Source organism: Pezoporus occidentalis, unplaced genomic scaffold (assembly GCF_034315485.1).
Source record: "Pezoporus occidentalis ecotype Australia unplaced genomic scaffold, CSIRO_AGI_Poc_V1 ctg81, whole genome shotgun sequence".
Taxonomy (NCBI): Eukaryota; Metazoa; Chordata; class Aves; order Psittaciformes; family Psittacidae; genus Pezoporus; species Pezoporus occidentalis.
This window is the reverse complement of record NW_026916170.1, coordinates 7,178,662-7,194,743: the sequence shown is the minus strand read 5'-3', so window position 1 is coordinate 7,194,743 and position 16,082 is coordinate 7,178,662. Positions and strand designations below refer to the sequence as shown.

The following is a 16,082-nucleotide window of genomic DNA, read 5'->3' as shown; positions in this document are numbered from 1 at the left end:
GTTTGCAGCAGGATGTCCACAGCAGTATGTTGTCTCCAGCCAAGGAGTTATCACATTTTGGGGCTGTCATATATTTTCCATGCTTTCACACTCTCCGACCTGAAGGAGCAGTTGCCATTTTTCAACAAGGAGTCAGCGCAACCTGCAGAGAGCTGCCCTCTACTGGGGATGCTTTACTTTTCTTTAATGCAAAACAACATTCGCTCAGGCTGAAGGCATACCAGTGCTTTGCATAGAGAAAGGAACTGCGAAAGAACAGTAGGAGAAGAAGAAGGAGGAAGCAGACACAAGAGGAGATACCTAGGAACCATGCTGCCATGTGCGGCATGCTGACAGATTTTATCAGTTTCTTTGTTGAAAAAAAAACCACCTGTTCACAAAACTTTGTGGGTGTCATGATGGAACTAGTGGTATTATATGGTGATAGACCTGCGGAAGATCAGGGTCTCAGGGCACCACCAAAGGGACCCTGAGCTCTGTGTCCAGTTGGCAGCCTTGCCTTGCTGCTCAGTGGATTTTTGCAGGTGAGGTTTCACTCAGCTTACAGCATGTTTGCAGTGCTGCTCCATGCAACTGGTCATGGCATTACTGCAAGGAAAGGCACCAGGGTGAAGAAAACACTGAAAGTGCAGGGGAGTTGTAGGGTATTTGTTCATCAAGAGGATTTACTGATTAAATTACTGACATTGTAATAACATTATGTTGCCACATCACAAGTCTCACAACTGCATTTGGTGAATACTTCACTAGCACTATGACTATTTTACAGACTGGGTACTGAGACACAAAGCAACTTGCCCCGATCCTGTTCTGAGCCACACTGCCTCCTTGGAAGTCTAGGACAAAAATCTGTGATAGTAATGATACTGCACCCATTCTTTCTGTCACTGAGGATATGTGATATTCATGATCACAAATTGTACCCTGGAGGCTAAAGAAAAGCAGGCACAAGCAGTTCCTTCCTACTTCCAGAAAAAAAATCTGTCTAGACTGAAGCTCCAGTAGTTGCCTTTGACAGAGCTCAGTGAGTGAGTGGAAAGTTTTACTTACTCATGAAATGTTCAGGCATTTCATTGGACTAGAATAGATTTCCCTGCAAAATTTAACTGGTAGGAAGCTCTTCTGGCTTTGGCAGCAGTGTTTTACAAATAAGAAGAGTAGGAGTTGGGTTAATATACTTTGTGTAAGACTTAAAAATGAAACCAAACTAATACAACTCTGCTACACACTTGCTGTTGTAGACACACATTGATGTTTGAAGATAAAATAGCATGGCCTCTTAGCCATCCAACAAGACTCCCTTAGCCAGCAAACCTGGCAGAGCTGTGCATAGTGCTGTACCAGAAGAAAAATAAAGCACAAATGCATTGCTTATCTTCAAATGATAGGGCACTAAGAAGCTTACAGTACCCTGTGCCATGGCTCCAGCCAGTGTGCATCCATATCTTTTTTGCCTTTCCCTGCAGGAGCTCTGATTTGCCGTGTCAGGCAATATGCCCCACTGACACCAAGAAAGCAGAAATGTTGCAGAATAAACACTGAACTGATCAGTCCTTTAAAATACTTAAAAGCTGGAGTAGATTTTCCAGGAGGTCCAGAATAGAAACTTAAAGAGCTGGAAAAAGTTCTGTGAGGGGATGAATGTTCTCAGCCTCCAGTGGGAGAGAAGCTCAGAGGGAGGGAGAAGCACTGAGTAGGGCAAAGGACAATGCTAGCCAATAAGTATAAACTCACCATGAATGCAATTAGGCTGGATGCTTGAAGAACAGCATCCCAACCTTGGAGCAGCAAAGATGTAGAAAAGCCTCCTGGAAAGGGGAAGAAGGGGAAAAAAGCTAACCATTAAGCGAGAGAGCCTGCACCCTTTCTGAAGGGGATCACCAGATGTGATTCTCTACTGAAAGAGGGACTTGCTTCCATTTCAGTCCTTGCACACTGTCCTTTGCACTTGTCCTTCCATATCCTTTACATATTGCCTATGCTCCTGCAACAGCATCTTGCCTGGTCCTCGCTGTTTGGTCATGGGCCCTGGGGAGCTGGGCACCATTGCTGAGATCTGAAGCCAGAGGCTACAACTAAAAAGCTTCCACTAAAAGATAAAAGCCAACCCTGTGGTATGGTAATTCAGCAGTCAAAGACCACTGGGCTGAGATCTAGAAGACCTGTGCAGTCAAAGATTCACCACAGGTTTCTGCTAAGAGCCTGGGTTAAATATTAACACTCCCTATGCCTCCGTTCTGTAAAATTGGGATAAAGTATCTCTTTCAGCCAGCACTTCCTTTTATTCAGTCTTTTACACTGCAGGCTGTTTTTACAATGCCGAGCCTGTGCGTGGCTGTAGCCCCTGAGCATCATCATAATACGCATAATAAATAAAGCAATACAGAAACTGTAAAGCCACAGTCTTTAAATCATTAACAGCTGGACACCACAGTGAATGAGAAAAAGAAGCTTGTACAGATACAGGGAATGCTACATTTCAGGCATCAGATATAGATTGCTAATGTATTTTTAGTGGGAGCTTTGATCAATTGAGAATATACAACTGAATCATATCAACTATCATGTTCATTTCATTCCTGAGTTAAAGTAATTGTGTGTGGGTTTTTTTTTGTATTGTGGGATGACAAAATGACAAAAGACCATTTAAATGGATTCTCCATTACATTCTGTGGATCCATTAACATTGGCTGGTTTCCTGACAGCCAATGTCAAACAGACATACACTGATGGCTATTCTCATGAGAAGATTTTTGAAGGTTTCCAAATAGCTGTTTTATAGAAGTTGATCATATTTATCATTTATAGACCCTTCTCAGCTTCACATCCTCTCATTCACTCTCCCTCCCTCCTTCAGCAAAGCAGAAAAAGGATTCTGCCGTAGCAGAGCTGGATGCTTGAAGGTTGTGCGGCTTTAGTGCACTCAGGCATGGTTGTTCTAATAATAACACCACAAAGGCCAAGCAAGAAAGATTTCTGCTCTATTTATTTGATAGATCCAGGGGTTTCCCCCCCTCCAACTCCATCTGCTTCTCTAGACACTTGCCTCCTCCCCTCCAGCTCTTTCTGTTTCACAACTTCTTATTAGTTCTTTCTATATTGTAATTGCTATCAGGTGTCGGGGTGGGGAAGAGGGGGAGGGATGGGATGTGTAGGGTAGGTGGGTGGGTGGGGGAAGATCATTTCCTATGTTTCGCGGTTCAAAGAGAAAATACAATTTGGCATAAACTGAAAAAGTGTGCAGCCTGGAGGAGATCTGAGTGGCAAGAGAAGAAGGTGCCTACATGCTGAGGGACAGAGCCCAGAGCTGTCACACCCTGAGCTCCTGCTCAAGCAAACCCAAACCTGCAGCTGTTGAATCCTCATTAAAGTATCTGAATTCCAAAAGACAAATAAACACAATTAAAAAGGATCAGACTAGCAAATAAGCCTATTCCAGGGCCCAATTACTCTTATGAGAGGCATTAATGACACAGGCCCTTTGCAGGAGCTGCAAAGAGCTGGGGGCTGCACACCCAGCAAACCTCCACCACTCCTCCCTGCACAGGTGTGGGATGCTCTTGAAGGCTGCCGTGGCCAGCAGCACCATATCAGGCCGTGCTTGGGAAGCCCTTCTGTTCCACTGTCAAGGTGGCTAGCCTGTCATCTTTAGCAAATTATATTTTTTTTTCCAGGCATTTTAGGTAAAAATGGAGACATTTTTCTTGTGATTCAATGTTATAAGAAAGCTGTATGTTCACCCAGAGTTGCATAAATAGGCATATACCAGCAGCAGAGTTCAACCTGATCAAACTTCCAGACCTCGTGCTCAGGTCAGCAGTGAGTTACTGCCTGCTAAATTCATGTGAAAATATCACAAGAGAATTAATTCTGAGAAAGACCAGATTATCTCAAAGACTAGGCAGTCTGTCAACACATCCAACTTTATCATGCATTTTAGTGCATTAATGTTTCATTGAGGCAAGTGCTGAGTCTGATGTGAATTTTATTTATAGCCCTGAATGTCTCTTATGTATGTTTCCCCCAAGTACTCGTGTCTCCACTATAACACCCAAGGGGCTTAAGCCTACAAGGCTGGTAAAAACCTAGTCACTTCTCTGCTGTACATGTCCCACATGCATCAGCAAGCTTAGTACTTTCCAAGCAGCTCCCTCTGCAGCTGTTGCTTCACAGTGATGGCACAGAGGGTGCCAGGGCTTACTCAGCAGGGACACAGGAGCCTGGAGGTGGGACAGTTGCTGTTTTCTACAATCCTGCTTCCTCCCAACCATGTACACACCCAGACATTTCCCCCCAGTTTTGACCTATTTGCCAATGGCTAAACCTCACCAACTGGAACCACAAATAGCTGTTTGGATGATCTACCTTCCTGTTCAATCTTAAAGGATTGAAAAATGCCCATGCAAAGAGAGTGTGATTGCAGGGCTGCTGTTCCTTGCAAATAAGGCACCTGGCTCTTCATCATTTCCATCACTCAGCTGAGCAACAGCAACTTCACCGTAATTTCACCAACTACCTACAGTGACTACCGCCTACAAGCATGGACATGCGCACAATTTCCCTCACACTGCTAGACTAAAAGTACCAGATGACTGGAGCCAGAAATTCAGACATACCCCGATGCCCTTGAGAGCCCTGTTCACGCTGGCAGGGCTAAGATTCCCTTTCCCCACCAAGGGGAAGAAATAACTTCTGTCCATGTCAGCACCAGAGCAACACCTGAGAGTGGTGGCTTTCTCTTCTGAAGCCCTTTTTCTGTGGGGGACATCCAGTGATGAGAAGAGGACAGATGCTCTGGTCTCTTGGCACAGTGGGTGCTGCTGAGGACCCTGCCTGTGCTTCCCTGCCTTCTCCCCTGGGTAGCTGTGTGCAGTCCAGCTCCCCCAGGAGATGTGAGAGCTGAGGCAGGTCCTACCTAGGCCTTAACAGAGCTTTCTAAGCGTGCTTCTCACATAAGACAAGAAATTTGTTCCCCTTCTTGGTCCCATCTTTTGTTCCTGCTTTCCTGGTGTACTCTGATGCTCGTGAGGGCGCTGTTCTTTGCAGATATTTCCTTTTCACACCTCACAGCACCCACTGTCACAGGGCTGTGGATGACTGATGCCCCATTTTGGGTCATTTGCTCCTTGGTCACTTCTCTCTGGGAGCCCATGATGGAAAACACGGCTTGTATTGGCTTTGAACATCACTATTTATTATTGCTATTATCACAGAAGAAACCCAAATGATTTCTGAGGATTTTCTGCCATGTGTAACTGGAGTCCAGGATGGATGTAAGGAGCCAACTCCAGTGGCACAGGCTGTGAGACATAGCTTGGGCAGCCAGTCTGGACCTGAAGCTTGGATCACCACATCTGTCCTGCCACCAGCATTCACGTGTGCAAATCAAAGCCATCATGACTGCATCTACACAGGCTGCAGCTGCCCTCCAGACAAACAGGAGAGGAGGCATGACAAAACAAGTTAAGTCTTTAGCTATGTGTGGGCAACAACATGAGCACAATTATTATTTTGCTCTGCACTCATGGATGGACAATTTAGCAAATTTTTCAAACTTAAGCAAAAAGGCAGAAGCTTCACTGACAGCAGAAACTGTTGAGAAAGACCATGATCTTTTATGCTCTTTGTGCTGTTTTATTTCTTGCCAATAAAGTGAAACTTCACACATTTCAACCATGGTTTCTTAGTGTATCCCTGTCACATTTTCTGCCTCCCATTATGCCACACATACAAATAACAGCTATTCAGGAGAAAAATGGTCAAGTGGACAACAAACTGTCTGTATTTGGTGTTCAGTTATCTGGAAAGATTAAAATACTGGAAACCATATGATTTGGATGTCATTTCCATGTGCAGATCCTTGAATTTTGCAATTACCTGGTATTCAGCTGACTGGCACAAAACCAGACATAATTCAAGAGGGCTGGGAAGTGTATGGTTCTTATACACGTAAGAAGATTAGGTCGTTAAGCAATATGCACTTATGTGAAGAGTACCACATGCTAATCCCATTCTTGGCTTTGCTGCTTTCAGTCACTGCTGGTGGTGTTTGAACATATTTTTAACTACTTTTTCTAACTCTGTCAGATAAGTTAACAGCGGCCAGAATGCGACTTGATATTTCAGAGTATTTCAAAGCTGTCACTGCAGGAGAGACAATAACCTCTCAGAAATACAAAGCATTTTATATGTTCAAGCCTTCATTCCTGTGACGTTTTCTCTAGCCAACGATTTCTTCCTCTTCTTTTATTCCTGTTTTATTCCTGTTTTACATGGCCTTTAAGAGTGCCCTGCAGGGCAAACATAAAAAAGGCAGACAACAAGGGAGTCCTGCCTGGCAAGCTTGAGGTTGCCATTAGGTTGACTATTCTGCAGGAGTATTCATTTCATACTCATTTCAGTTTGCTACTCATGCTCCATAAAAAAAAAAAAAGCTAACTAAAAGCTAACCAAAAAGCCAGTCAAATAGTGAAGGCAAACCAAACTAGTTTAAAGTTACTGGACCTAATGGTAAGAATGGTGTGTTCTTTGTGAACACACACACTAGGCAGCATGTAACTCAAGTGTCGCAAGACAGCCCTTTCAATCCTGCTTAATTAGTTGAAAGCACTTCTTTCAATTTGATGCACTTTCAGCACTTGTCAACACAGATTTCTTCCCATGCTGACCCTTCGCATTACTCCCACTCTCTATGTGCAGCAAGATAAAGTCTCTTATCTCTGGCAGTGTAGTGTGTGGTCTCTATAAAAAACTTTGCAAGACCGTTTTTAGATATCTTTTGCAATTCTTTCTCTCTCTCACTGCTCCTCTATTTTTCTCCTGCATTCACTCAGCCCAAGCCACTACTAAGCTTGCCCAAGTTGCTCCAGCAGGTCACCATAACGCTCTCCCTTTTATCAGAGAAGTGTTCTCTGATATCAATGTCACTGTGATGTTGTTCTCAGATCAGTCACCCTGATTTCACATGCCAGCACCCAAGAACAAAGTTCTACAAAATTCATTTACTATTCTACCTCCCTTGGTAAATGCTTAACTTCAGAATGTTCTGAAGAATACACCCTCACATTCCCCAGCTTATAGACATTATTGTGATAGGTCAAACAGTGTTTTGGCAGCAGTTTTACTGTATCTTGCGTACTCTTGTACTCCAAACATTCAATTGCCCTGCATATTTCCGTCAGAACATTTACACCTAAAGTGGTCATTTTCCAGTAATAGCTGGAGATCCTCCTCACACATTGGAGCACCTATTTCCACATCAGCATCCATAATACAAACAACCTCTCTATGACTGCAAACATACAGACCACCTGTTAAAAGACTGCGAGCCTTGAAAAAGCATGCTGAAAGATGACTTGACACAGAATATGCTGTGTTTGCCTTATAAGAAGATAAGATTCAGATGACTTATTCCAAGTACAGCAAATATATTTCTGTTTTCCTTGAAATCTTCATAAAACACAACCTTCCATCAAAGCTCCAAGAGTTAGTCTCCATCAATTTCCCTACCTTCTCCGTTTGGCTCTCAGAAGTGTCGTTTATCATCAATTATGCCAGCATTGCTGTGATACATGTACCTGTCTCCTGGATGGCAGGTTGAGGGCATCAACTTATTCTCTGCAGGGTATCAGAAGGCCATCAGTAGGTGACAGCTTTTTGTTTACTGCTGACGTGTCCTTCATTCAAGCTGATAACCTGTATGAAAAAATGTCCTATATCCCCATTGCTTCATCTTGTTAATCCCTGATGTGTCTCCCAACAAGTAGCCATTGTTTTGGAAAGGTAACACATAACGCTATAGTGGAAAACCACTGTGAAATGTGAAAAGCAAAACCAGATCAAAGACACAGGTTACATTTTGTACCTAGTATAAAAGTACTTGGGATGTTTTTCTGGCTCTAGTTTGACCCTCTTGCCTTCAGCAAACTGCATGGGGAAGCCAGTATCTGAGGTTGGAGGCTGCTCCCAAGTGAAAAACAAGACTGAAGAGTTTACACAGAAAATGAACAAGATGGACCCCTCTTCCCTTCCACTGGCACTGCAAGTAGGCTGAGAAATCAAACCTCCAAAAGTTAGGAACAACAAGCCATGTGTTAAGAGTAGAGGTGGTGTCTCGTATTTCACACTTCTTCCTCCTCATCAGTCTTTTTCAGCGTGCTTGGCTAGATGCCCTGAATCCTGCTTGACTTCAAGTTGAGGAAAGTAGCAACAGTTTCTTCCAATTATATTTAGTAAGTACTATGCTACTATTGCTACACGTGTTCTTTTGAATTACTCACAGACATCTGGGAGAAGACAGAAAGTCAATCATCTTGGAGGGACCAACAGCAGTTCTATTTTCTACCCTCGGGGAAACATTCTTCCTGCTCCTGCAGCTCCATCAGTCCTTTCCTGCAGAGGGACTCAGAGACCTGGCTCTGTCTCAGGCCAGTAATTGTCTTGAGGTCATGCATGTCCCAGGAAGCTTCCTCCCCTTAATGGTAAGCCAACATATTTCTTGCGGCAGGCAACAAAACTCACATGCATGACTCTGCAAGGTTACTCCTGAACCACCCTTATGGTGTCTGGGCACAGGAATGCAGTTAAAGATACAGCCACTTCACTGTGCAGCTCCTCTGGGTCTTTTCAGGAAAATTCTTCCCCAGACTCAGTTAATACCCAAGTCCTCCATCACCAGATCTCTCAGATATTCATTTTGCCCCTGGCCTCCCAAGTGTTTTACTTGAAGCCCAGTTTCAGATAACAGGCTGTGAACTGGGCTCACAGAGCACCAAACCCATGAAGGGGCTCTGGGCCAGGAGGAGAGTCCTATTTCAACACTGTCAAGCAATATCCCTCTCCAGTACCACCTCTGACAAGAGCTGTATGTAAAACATTAGAGCAAATGGGGCTGTAAGGGTTTAGAGAGCCACGCCGAGAAGCCAGCTAGGAAGAAGTAACATGGCTTGCTGACCTGCTGAGTTTCACTTGAAACAACATTGAACACAGTCCTTTTTGTTTTGTGAGGAGAGGGAGAGCCACCTGAAAATACAGATTTCCACTCCCTCCCCTTCTATACTTTCTCAAAGGAATTGGTTTTAATGACGAAACCTGCTTAGGGATGGATTCTTGTTGGCCTTGCAAGTCCCCTCCACCCTGCCCTGCACTGCCAAGGACACATCCCAGCACCACTCCCCGCTAGGGCTCCAGCCTCCCCCCTCCAGGCTTTTGGGGCTTGAAATTAGCCCTTAATCTGTAAAACAAAGATGCGTTATGCTATATGAATGGAACTGTATTACTTACAGTACTTTCTATGCACATGTATACAAAGCCACTGAAATATACTGGATTACTTTTTAAAAGGAACCCATCCAAATAGCATTTGGTAACTGGATGTCTTTGTCAGTGATATTGCATACCTAGACTGTGGGATGGATAACTTATGTCAAGATAAGTTATTTTCCCACTGTTATTATTATTTGAATAACATATTCTCAGCTTGCTCACCTTAGACACTAACATTTTTTTCTGCAGAGTTGCACTGTTTTTTTCTACTATATTTCAGATACTTGCTTGCCTAAAATGGTTCACAAGCCTCAAATGGGAAATGCTAGCTTGCAAGTTTAACTGAGGGGTAAGCATTGTTACCTGTATCCCCCTGTACATCCCTGCAGAAGATGCAAACCTGTTACCATGAGGCCCTACAAGTCCTGCTAACCCACTAACCCCCACTTTGAATATAGGCATCACGCCCAGTGACAACTAGCACATAAAATGCAGCATGAAGACATTTACTTCTTGTAAAGTGTCGTAAGGTTGTTAATAAAGATCATCACATAGACTATCCTTTATTGTTATGGCTAGTATGGCTTTATGAGCCAAAACCATATCCTATTGTTTGTACTCACATTTATATTATTAAGTCACATACTTATGCAGAAAACCTAATTGAATTCTGATGGGGTTTCTGAAAAACCACAACTGCTGAAGAGCTACAGAGTTTGTCAGATGTTGCAGGGGTGTGGACCACTCTCCGTGAAGATTTGTTATCCAGAACAAAATAGCAAATAGCAAATTCTTGTTTGTAACTCATCTGCCTTTGTGTGCATGTTGGACTGAGTACAAGGTGGTTTTCAACACACTGGCTTTAGCACAGCAAATGCACAGAGTGGCAAACAATTGCTTGCTTAGCATCCATATAAAATCACTACCTTTTAAGTGTGGGCAGGCATTTATTGTGACCGTGTACTGAGTACTGCACATGAGGAAGAAAACTTGAAGGCGGGGTGAAATGGGTACGTTTTCACTTCAGCCCGTCAAAATCAGAATGTCAGGTGTCAACACCTACTGGTCACTATCAGAAATACCACCACGGAATGGTGCCGACTGCAACACTGGGCAGGAAGCCTTCAAACTCTGCACTGAAAGCAGTGATGAAAATGAAATAAACTGCAGGCAATAAGCTGAAGGGAAAAAATCCACAGGAAAAGAAATTAAACCAGGAAACACTTTCAGGAAAGAAAAAAGGAAAGGAAAAAAAGGAAAGAGGGGAGAAGGACATCGTCATTAAAATGACCATGCAGAAAGTGTAAGTAAAAAATGAGGCTGTTGAGTAGGCAAACAGTGTTTGACCTTAATGTATCACATATTGAGTGGAATGGTGAATCAGGGGAGACAGCACTCCTGGGACTCTTGGATTTGCTCACAAGGAGCAAAGTTGACAACATTTCCAAACATAAAGAAGCACGCAACAGCAAGTAATCACAAAAGTAACTTTCCCCAGGGGAGGTTTGCCTCCTTGGAGAATTTCTGTAGCTAACAGATAGACTCCTCACTGATTTTGAGTACAAATGAGCCTCAGAGAGCTCTGAATAGTCCTCTGGCAGAGCCTGTCCCCTTCTGTTCACTGTGGAAGGACCATGAGAAGACGGACTGTGCAGAGCCTCCATGCCTCAGCAGCCCCAGGCACCAAGAGGACAGGTGCTGCCTTTACAGGTTAGCAGGATTGCCTACTTGGAAACAGTCTGCAAAGCTATGAGTGGGAGTTTACTTGCTGAATATATTTAATGGCAAAGTAAAAAAAAACAAATTTGGGTCACAACTGAGGAAGCTAGCAAAGTATAATGTAACCTTTAACTCAAAAGGTGACGCATTTCCTGGGAAACTGAATAAATACACTAATCTTTATGATGAGGGGGGTAAACACACTCAGAAATGTGACACAGTAAGCCAGACCAGTGTCAAAATTTGCTGTCCTTGCTCTGTCCTTTCTGAACTGTAGCTTTTCCTGACTTCTCTGGACCTTTGGCTACACTGGGACATCAGGTCTGGCCCTAATCACCTCCCTCCCACTATACTGCCGCCTTCTCTCTGCATCTTTCTTTCTGTGTGGATTTTCCAAGTGGCGTTAAAAAAAGAAGTGCTGGAAGAGGTGCCAGACTGCTCTAGAGGCTGAGATGCTATACATGCTGAACAGTGAAAGGCAGACGACACCCACAGATACACTGCAGCCCTGATCTGGCAGGATGCTGTCTGGGGGAAGGTGGCAATCAATCCTCACATCTTATCATCTCCTGTAGCATCTGCCAGCACAGGGGGAGGGGGAGCCACTCCAGCCAACTTTCTTTATAGCATGGATATTGTTTGCAAAGTTGAAGACATTTTACATACAAATACAGATCAGTTCAAAGCCATCTGCTTTTTTTCTATGTAGTGTCTAAAGTATTGTAAGGGTGTTACAGAGAATACGAAAACAAGCTCTTACCTCTGCTGCTGAGCTTAAGATAGTAAAAAAAAAAAAAAAGGAAAAAAAAAGGGAAAAGAAGAAGAAAATATAGAAGTTGGTATGCAATGAGACAGCCTTTTTCAATGATGGTTGCCTAGGCTGCTTTTGTTTGGAGACAATCTCGCCTGGTGGGTGGATGTGCTGGCACATCATCCCTCTGGTGTGGGCCAAGTCACCTCCTGGCCTTCACAGCCATCTCTTGTCCTCCCGTGGACCTCTTAGCCTTTTTTACATTCTTTTACTTTTGTGTCTTAAGGGCAGAAGTCATCCTCTACACTAAGCATTTGCACATACAATAATAGACCCTGTGCCACTCCAATAATACTTCATTGGTGGGTTTCTTTAGGGTTATATTCTTCCAGATAAAAGTAGGCTTGCTTATTCCCTGCCAGAACATGTTCTGAACCTTTGCAGATGAGCTGTGGTTTGTATTGCCTGGGCTGCAGTTTTGGACCTACAGGCTTTTGCAGCACAACCAAACTCCACCATTGACAAGCAGCTCAGAAATGCTGGCCTGGATATGCAATAGATAGTTCATTATTCAGAATTAACCTGCCATGGTCAGTGAATAAAAAAGAAGCAGCCTGGTGCCCTGGTTTATTCCCACCAGAGCTCAGACCTACATGGCGTGGAAAGATGCACAAATTCACTGATCATCTGCCATATTCATTAGCACTTGAGGTTTTTTAACTACTGCATTTAAATCACATTTAATTCTGATAAATCGAGATTGCTTCCCTGACTTGCCAGTTTGATAATTTCATCTTCATGCTTGTTCACATTAGTAAGTATTGATTTCCTGTGGGATGCAGTATGTCTTCGTATAGTGAGTGAGGGTTTGGTGTGCTTGGCAATATTTCTGTCACACAGTTATATTGGAAGTTCAGGTATTGTCATACTTAACATGATTTGATTTTCTCAAATAAAAAAAAAAAAGAGATTCTATGCAACAGCAGAAAAGATGAAGTATCTAAAAAGTGCAGCCCCTACTTATGAAAATGTCAAAGATTAATTCAAGAGAGATTCATTTTGGTTACCTTTTTTCCCTTCTATTAGAGTCCTGATTCCTTTTGTCTGCAATATTTGCACAATAGAAACACTCCAAATATTGCAATGCTTCCTCACTCTACAAGGGTCAGAGCAGTCTCTCCACAGTTAGTATAACTCTCCCTATTTTCTGCAAACATTTACACATACTTCTAGGATGGAAAAGCTACAACACAACTTCAGCCTGTCAGAAAAAATACCTAAGCTTTGTGGATTCTTGTTTTGACCCAGAAAACAATTTATTTTGCAGATACTTCTACAGGACAAGTGGAATAATTTTCAAGCCTTTAAGAAATTACAGTTCTATCATGACTGAAGTTACAGCCACAACCATGAATATTTAAGACTAAGGGAAATATTTGCTAAAGCTACAACTAGAAGTTACTCATCTTCCTTCCCCTTTGATGCCCTTCTATCTATGGTCACTCAGTGAGTGTAAGATGATGCTGTTCCAGAAGTACTGCAGCTACAACAAATCAATGATAACCAGAGTACCACACACCACTCACAGAAATAAGCCTTGAAGCAGAGCCATAGGCAGAAAACACTTTCTCACCCTATTCATGAGCCATTGAGACAGATATATGCCCAGAGCTGAGCTTATTCAAGTAACACCTAAGGTAATTTTTTTTATTAAGAAATTTTTTTTTTTTTTGGGGGGGGGGGCAAACACAAATGAATTTGTTGCCTACCACAGAAAGCACAGCTCTGCAACAGTGCCATCAGTATCTATTCTGCAAGGATTAATTCATCCTAGCACGGAAAAAATGTCTCTTCCTCGAGCCAACTCCATAGTCAGCCCACACCCTACTGTGAGGCAAAGGCCCATTGAACCACAGCTCTAAATTTTCCAGACCTGCCTTTCAGCTGCCGTCATCCCCAGCTGTGTCAGTGGAGGCACAGACCATCAGCTAATTAATCCCTCTTTCATGTGATGAAATCAGGGAGACTTGGGGCTACCTGTCCATTAGGTACAAATCTCAGCACTACCTACCTAACATTTCCAGCCAGATGCCTACATAGTGTAACACCAGTTTTACCATTATAGCTGACGATGATCAGTTTTATTCTTATTTTTGTGTTAGTAATCTTCCATTTAGACTAGATGATCATGGTAGGTAGGTCACTTCCAATTTAAAATATCCTATCCTTTCCTATCCTTTCTAACAGCATGACACAGAATGGTCATGTTTCATGCTTCTGGTTTTGCATCTAAGCTCAAACTCGTATCCCAGCCTGACAATTCACCTGAATACAGGAACTCTACATAAAGGTGTTGGGAGGTCTTGAGGTGTACAAGGCAGTATATTGTTCATACAAGCTAATTTAGCTCCAGCTGGGGTCATTTTCTGCTCTGAGACGATTAAGGTTCTTTGGGTTTTAAGGCAACAAAATGACTTTTGTCTTTCTACAATACATTATATTAGCAAAGTAGCTGCAGCCATGCTGAGAGAACTGCATTTTAGCAGTTAGCCTACTCCTCACACTCCCACATTCATCAAAAAGACATGTTATGCTGATAAATTACGGTAATGGCTTTGGCTGGCACAGTTATACTGGTTAAAGATCACACACTTTTCAGAGCCTTGTCCCACACCTTTGCACAAGCACAAATAATCAGTGAAGAAAAAGAGCTTCCATATCTTCATTCAGACATATTATGGGAAACAGCCTTTTAGGTTCAGATTACATGAAAGAGACAAAAGCATGGGTCACCAAGTTTTTATTCTTAGCCTCACTGACTGCAACTTTCCCCCTCTTGATCCTTCCCCACTTGACCGACTGAGTAAATACCTCTGCCCAAGAAGTATAAATTTCCACTGAGCAAACCTGAAACCCTTTTCCTGGGGTCACAAACTACCCTGCAGTTGTCTGAGACTGGCATCACATGTTCATGCACTTTACAGAAGGAGAAAGAAAGCACATTACTGCTTGTGCAGGTTGAATTTGAGAAGGTTAGGAGGCTACCACTTAAGCACTACACACCTCATGTTTAAAAGGCTTTTCAAGATATAACAGAAGGGGTTCAGTCATTCGTCTTGTATTGCAGCATCTCCAATGGACTCTACCTCCCCAAAATGCTCATTAACCTGGGCCTCCTGAATCACATCTGCTTGTCTTGCTATTCAAACAGCACAGCTTTAAGTCAATGCCCTTTTTTACAGATCATGAAAGAACATCTTGAGAATAAAATTTACTCACCAAAAAACCTGGGAGGAATTCAGCTCAGGGAATGGGAAATAAACCCATTCATTTTCATCCAGATGACATGCCACCAGAGCTTTTTTTTAGATTGTTACGACACGTTCACTGTTTCATAGTTAATTGAAAAAAAATAAGTAAAGAATTGTTCTGATACATAGTAAAAAGACAACCACGTGCTACAGTTAAGTCCCTAAACCACTGCTGAACAAGGTATAATAATTATTGAGGGGCTGGCTTAACAGTTGGAGTTAGACATCTGGGGAAAAAAAAGGCTTTGGTAAGAGGGTGCTGAGAGGGAGTTTGGGGCAGATGAAGTGCAAAGGAAAATAGATCCTTCCCTTACTCGCCTCCCTTACGGTACCTATATCTGAAGCAGTCAGTCTGGAGCAGACCTGTAGCGAGGTGATAACACAAACTACGCAGTGGCCTTGCTGCTGGCCAGTTGCACAGCAGAAACCCTAGAAGATAGGATATTGGCTGGGTTGGGACAGGGCTTGGGATGCAGCATGCCAGGAGTGCCACAGATGAACACCTCTGAGGTCCAAATGCTACCGCAGCACTGGCAGTAAATAATACCCTGTCAGCAGGCCACATTATTGAATAGCAATAACTTTCCATAATAACTAATTAGTGTCACATACAGACCAGACACTTATAAGAGAGAAAGTGCTATAGTTCTTCTTTGTTTATTGAATTGCAGCACTGAGGTTGAGCTTTACTCCTCTCCTGGGCTGGCACAAGAAAGTACCTACACATAAGCCACACACAACCTTCCTTTTGGCAGCTGTGGGTTGAATCAAGCCATTTCTCATCTCCCACAGCTCGATGGTGCCACTATTTCTGTAGTCTTCTTGCCTGGACAGCAAGCTCTGTGGTGTTTGGTTATCCTGTGCTCACCCCTGAGACATCCTCTAGCTTCCACTTCCCAGTGGGAACCCAGTTCTGTGAAAGAAGGCTTTCAGCAGCGCCCATCTTGGGCCATGGAACAGGCTTACTCTTTCCACAAAATCTCCTTGGCAACCCTGAGGCCATGGGAAACCTCAGGCAAGTTTTATTTTGGTGGGCT

The 16,082-nt window shown here is 43.1% G+C and overlaps 1 protein-coding gene across 4 annotated transcripts in view; it reads right to left on the bottom strand.

Moving 5' to 3' along the window:
* The window catches only part of NHS (NHS actin remodeling regulator), a 252,574-nt gene that overhangs the window by 27,365 nt on the left and 209,127 nt on the right, over nucleotides 1–16,082 (bottom strand). The window lies entirely within an intron of this gene.